Raw genomic sequence first — 6,347 nt, forward strand, 5'->3', positions numbered from 1 at the left:
CCTGTATCCACCTGCTCCACCTGTCATGCTCTACGGTGCCGAGGACGTTTTACCATGGGGATATCGCTGAGAGACCGGAGCGCCTCTACGCCTCGAGCTGGTCCTGCTTCGCCTATCCTGCTGTACTGAGGAGGTTCTGCACCGGGGATATCGCGAGGAGAACGGAGCGCCTCCACATTTCGGGCCTGCTTGCCATTCCCCCTAAGCACAGCGGCTTTAAGGGGAATATACTACTTAGTGAGACTGCTATGTGTAGGCCTGAGGAATAGTCCAGAGCCGATTCTTCCCCGAGCACAGCGGCTTTGAGAGGAATATACTACATATATAAACTACCTAGTGAAACTGCTATGTGAAGGCCCGGGAACAGCCCGAAAAGCCATCCCCCTTAAGCACCGCGGCTTTATGGAGAATATACTACCTAGTGACTGCTATGTGAAGGCCCGGGAACACCCCGAAAGCCATCCCCCCCCCCAGCACAGCGGCTTTGAGGGGAATTTACTACCTATATATGCTACCTAATAAAACTGCTATGTGAAGGCCTGGGAACAGCCATCCCCCTTAAGCACCACGGCTTTAAGGAGAATATACTACCTAGTGACTGCTACTGTATGTGAAGGCCCGGGAACAGCCCGAAAAGCCATCCCCCTTAAGCACCACGGCTTTTGAGGGGACTATATTACCTAGAGAGACTTCTATGTGTAGGCCTGGAAGTGACCAGTGCCGACCCCCCCCCCCCCCCAGCACCGCGGCTTTGAGGGGAATATACTACCTATCAAGACTGCTGTGTCTAGGTCTTTGAGGCAGCGACAATGAGCTTTCCCCCCCCAAGCATGCAACTATGAGGGGAATATACTATAATGAAATAAATATAATCTAACCCAGCAACCACCTGGTATGCAATAATATAATTCTACAGATATACATCTTTGAACGTTTACTCATCATCGAGTAGTGCAAGAGTTCATGGTTGTTTGTGCTGAAAGGATCTCATTCATGTGAGGCATGATATAGCGCTGGTGGGCAGAAGATGACCAACGGCCCAGGATACTCAGGGTTGAGGTTGGTGGATATAGAGCTGCGGTTGTGGCTGTGCAGATTCTTAAACAGTGGGAATAGCGATCTGGGGGCAGGTCGCAGTTTAGGCAGAGATCACGCAGCTTGGAGGAGAACCCTCGTCGTTGGGTTTGCAGCCATCGAATAAACATGGGTGCCGACCCATGTGTCAGAGGGCAATGATGCGAGAAGTTCAGCATGGAAGATAAAGGACAAAGAAAACTGTGTTAGTTTTAGCAATGATTATTCGGGGTTCCTTGACTCCCCAGACAGAACTGTCAGACATTGAATGTTTCAAAAACAGTGTGTATATTTGATCTCCAAAGTTAATTGAGTAAGGGTGAGATTATGCTGAGGATTAAAAGGTGAGAGGTCTGTGTATATTCGCCACCTGAGAAACCAAAGAAAGCTGTAACAACTGCATCTGCATCAATGTATAGTGAAACCCCTTTGCCTGAACTTATACATTAACCTTTGCACGGGTGCAAAGTTAAGAGGCAGTCTTTATCATTGCGTGGAGGACGTGCCTTCTTAAGGCCCTTGAGGAGCAAATTAATGAACTCTAGCATGGCTTAATACTTAGCACTTGAAGATTGCAGGATTCGAATAAAAATACAATTATATATAATGCATGAACGACTATTATATCTATTGCATAAGTACACAGAGGAGGGACAGAAGAAGATAAAGTACGAAGCTGAATTGTATGCTTTGAATCATGCTCTTGGTTGGAGGCAGAATATGGGAAATCCTTGAGGGGCTTGAGAGTCATTTGGTTGAACGAAGGGCATGGCAAGCTGGTGGGGCAACCACTCATTGTGATATCCCCCGAACCAGCAGAAGGCGCAGCATCTGTAAGTAACTAGAGAGGATCTGAAGACACCGCAATGTCATTATAAAAGAATGAACATAACCTTCCACCCGTCGCAGAGGGGCTAAGGACTAAAGATCTGAGCAATAGCCATCTCTAAGATTGCATTCATGCTGAATAGTCCGCGTCTTTACACCAGACGCAAGTGTATTACATTGTTTCATTTGCAGAAGGTTGGGTTTGCGTTCACCCAGGCAACCTCAAACAGACTATGAACTGTAAACTAAAGTCATTGTACGGAGATGCTTTTCCAACAATTGGCAGGACATTAAGCGGATAAAATGCAGATCCCGGCAATTCCTACAGTAGCCTGCATCATCGAGCATTGGTAGGTTATTTTCATGCTGCTGTTAATCTGGAGAGTGCATCAGCAGACTCTGCGGTCGGCGCATAGGATTATAAATCAGACGTGCATTAAAAACATTATAACACATAATGAGACGTTATGCAATGAGGAGGTTTCACCGATGACAGGTGGCTCTGATGAGATTGTACCACTGCCTTTTCTCTGTACACAGGGGACCAGTGAGGTAAGCAGTCACCAGAATGAATGCATGACCCTAAAGGTTACTGGATGTTGCACACAGTATAGATAGCAAAACAAGCGAAGATGCGCAAATAGTTGTTTCCCATGTTTTGATGCGGACTACGTCACACCAGCAATGAACCTCTCCAGAGTTTACTAGCGAGCGACCCGAGACCACCTCTTTTAGGCGGAGTAGCAGAGGTATCGGACTGCTTCCACACCAATCCAACGAACCACATCAAGGGGTTAACGCTACAGGGACCGATTCAATAGTACTAACCAAGCAGGTGTGAATGTGACCTAAGACTATGGTGCCTTAAGGTTTGGACAGAAAGGCTAGCGCTTATTCCTTATATATATAAAACATCTCTTTTAGAGAGACTACCAGTGGGAGACCATAATTGAAGGCAGTAATCAGTATTGAATGTATTACAAGTCTAATATGTAGTATGACGTAGAGCACTTTGAACATTTGGAAAGGCGCCAAATAAATAACATGAATTGTAATTATGGCAGTTCTGATGCGGGACAGCTTGTCTGGTGGCAGTGAAGCTTGCATCAGCACACTATCGAGAATGATACCGAGAATTCTAGACGTGTGGAGCCTAGGGCTTCCAATTCCTGTACTGAAAGAGGTAGGCCTAGCTGTTGAAGTTTTATCTGGGAAAGTTAACTAGGAAATGGTTAAAAGATGGACACCGAGGGGTGCTTGCAGGTGTTGCAGAGAATCCAGCATAATGCTTCTGATGAGGTGTCAAAGAAATGTGGGCTACTATGGCAACCAAATGCACATTTGATTGTAAAACCTTAAAATATATATGCCACAGAAGGCATATGGGATGTCTGCTTCCCCTGCCATGTCATCTACAGAGCATAGAAACGGGAAACATCTTTAGTAGTTATTAATACTCTTAATCGTGAGGAACTAACGGCTCAAGAAACGTTGCTAGAATAATTCCTGTCGTATTTTTAAACGTTTAAATAGCAGCACGTGTAATACTCCTGGCTCCTTCAGTGCACATTTTAGTCTTGAGTGCAGGTTTCAACAGACATGGGTCCCTGGGAGCCAGCATAACCTGCTAAGAAACCTTGATTTAAGCCTGTGATAAGGTCATTTAACAAACATCTGTGATTAGAAAGAGCTTGGAAATGATTTGCAGCATGAGGCACACCCAGCGAGGGGCAGAATATTGCAGGTAGAGCTTAATTCCTGTGAGGAAAAACTCTTCTTTGGTAGGTGATTAAATGTAGCCGACATGGCCGCTTGGCAGAGAATGATTCATGGTATTCATAGAAAAGACACTGTAGGAGAGATTGAAGTCTAAAATGATGGTCAAAAATGTATCGAGCTTCCCTTCATATTCACGTGATGGAAATTATTTTAATTTCATTGATTTATAGTAGTATAAATACTTATACACACAACTTCTGTATACGTGCCTCAAATATGACTTACTGCAGGCCAAATATTTCCATAATAAAACATTGCTTATGCAGAATAGTATTATACATACCTGCCAAGATGCGATTCCTAAGGAATTGCTGCTGCAGGGGGCAGGAAGCTAGAACTCGTGGCTGGATCTGGGACTCCAATTCCCAGAATCCTCGGGAGTGTGACGTCAGCGGCACAACGTGGTTGAACGCGGAAGTAGAAACATTTGTTTACATTGCAAGCAGAGGAAATCGAGTTTGTTCACGGGAATATATCGTGCAATTAAAAGGCTTCAAGCGCTGATTTTACTTCGAGAAGGTAGGACAGGAAGGCAGGTACTTTGGGAATGCCGGAGTCAGCTTGCTCCTGCCTTTTTGGTGTTTAAATACCCACCGACCGAGAGACAGTGCGACTCTTAGCTGACACACAAGAAAGGGGTTGTTACCGGAGCTGGCGTAGAACTCGGGACTTTCTCTGGCCCAAAGGATATTAAAAGTTACTCCAAATGAGGACGGAAGGGACACCTGCATGTGTGTCGTGTGGGGGCTGTGGCTCGTTCCAGCGGCGTCTGAACCATGCTCTGAGCTAGCCTGTGTTTCGGGAATGAGGCATTTCTTACGGCTTCTTGCATATGATGATTCGGTTCCAGAGTCGGAGATTGCAATAGACATTTGCAAGGACAGCACCGGCAGGTAGTGATGTTACGTATTGCGCCGAGGCTTCGGAGCGTGTGTCGAGTAATCCCCGAAGCTTTTTGTGAAGCATGTATCGAGGCTTGTATCGTTTTGGGCCAGTGACGTCATCGATGACAAACGAAGCCTCGCTTCCTGTCGATACCACGTGACTGCTTCACGAAGCGATTCAGATCGGTTGAACCGTTGAACCACAACGCTCATAATACCTGGATGTATAATAAGAAGAACCGTATTACCCCTCCTGTACCCGGCGGGCCTGGGGACACGATGGAATCAAGAGAGCTCAGACCCTCACTTATATAGGTCGGAACATGTCATAAGTATAAATAGATACAAGCATAAATAAATGTAGGAATAAAAACATCAATAAATACAGGAATACATATCTTACAGTGTTTTCAGGGAGCTTTAGTGTGTGTGCTGTAGCTCAGTTGGAAAGCAGTTGACTCATGACCGCAGGGTCCCTGGTTCAATGACTGAACAATGCGTATTTTTTGTTGTTTATAAAAGCTACAGCTAAATGAGATAATGTAGTTAATAAATGTATTCTTTGATATGGTTTAGCCTTTCTCAGGCTACAACATGGTTAAGTTTATGAATATTATTAAGGAACACAAATCCCTCTTTGCAATGTTTACCAGCCTGCTTAGGCTTTTCAATCACAATCATTAAACTGGAATAAATACAATATTGTTAACATGAAAATATGATTTAATGTTCATTGTTTAGAGTTATTCTAAGGCTTTACTCATTGGGGACTCGGTATGATATACAGCACACTGTTGAGATGTCCAATCTGCCTGTTCTACACACTTTGACCAACAGGGGGTTTGTGCTCAAATGAAGCCCATGATGAAGCCTCATGAGATGAACCCTTTTGCGAACCAATTGGCTGGAAAGCTTCAAAGCTTCATAAGGCTTCATCTCGCCATCACTACCGGCAGGCAAGCAGCAGCAACATGAAACACAGCAGCAGGAACATGAACGCAGCAATAGCAAGTGAACACAGCAGCAGGCAAGCAGCAGCGAGGTATCAATAGCAGCAGCAAGCAATGCATGGAGAGAGATCTGGCAAGTTAAATAGAGTGGCATATTAAGGAGACTCTGTTTGGTTGGTTGTAGAGTGGCAAGGGGCGTTATGTATGAATGCAGCATAAGTGCTCGAGTTGACTGCCTGAACTAGCTCGCAGGCTTCGCCCCATTAATGGTGAGGACTGAGATGCAGCCACGAGTGGACAGCAACATTAGTTCTACAATCTGTCTGCAAATCACAGTAAAGACACACTTTAGCCACAGTGGGAGTCTGCCAAAGTGGGAGGGAGATAAATCTAAAGAGCGCAAACGGAATCGACCCCCATTCCCAGGAGTAATGGAGCTGTCACAGGCTTAGACTGACCCCACAGTCACCCCAGGGGGGCAATAATATGGCACCCATCCATTCACACCAAGCCGGCAGCAAAGTGAGGAGGGGGGGCCAACACATCATGATGATAGCAGTCATCCTCACAGGAATGAGGAAAAATAGAGGTCATTGTGCCAGCGTGAACAAATGTGTGTGTGTGTGTGTGTGTGTGTGTGTGTGTGTGTGTGTGTGTGTGTGTGTGTGTGTGTGTGTGTGTGTGTGTGTGTGTGTGTGTGTGTGTGTGTGTGTGTGTGTGTGTGTGTGTGTGTGTGTGTGTGTGTGTGTGTACAGTGAGAGACCCTGCGGAGAGCATGACAGTGACAGAGAAGGAGGACTGACACTCATGGTAGGAAGTAATTATTGATGCC

The sequence above is a fragment of the Pseudochaenichthys georgianus genome, chromosome 6 (genome assembly GCF_902827115.2).
Source record: "Pseudochaenichthys georgianus chromosome 6, fPseGeo1.2, whole genome shotgun sequence".
NCBI lineage: Eukaryota > Metazoa > Chordata > Actinopteri > Perciformes > Channichthyidae > Pseudochaenichthys > Pseudochaenichthys georgianus.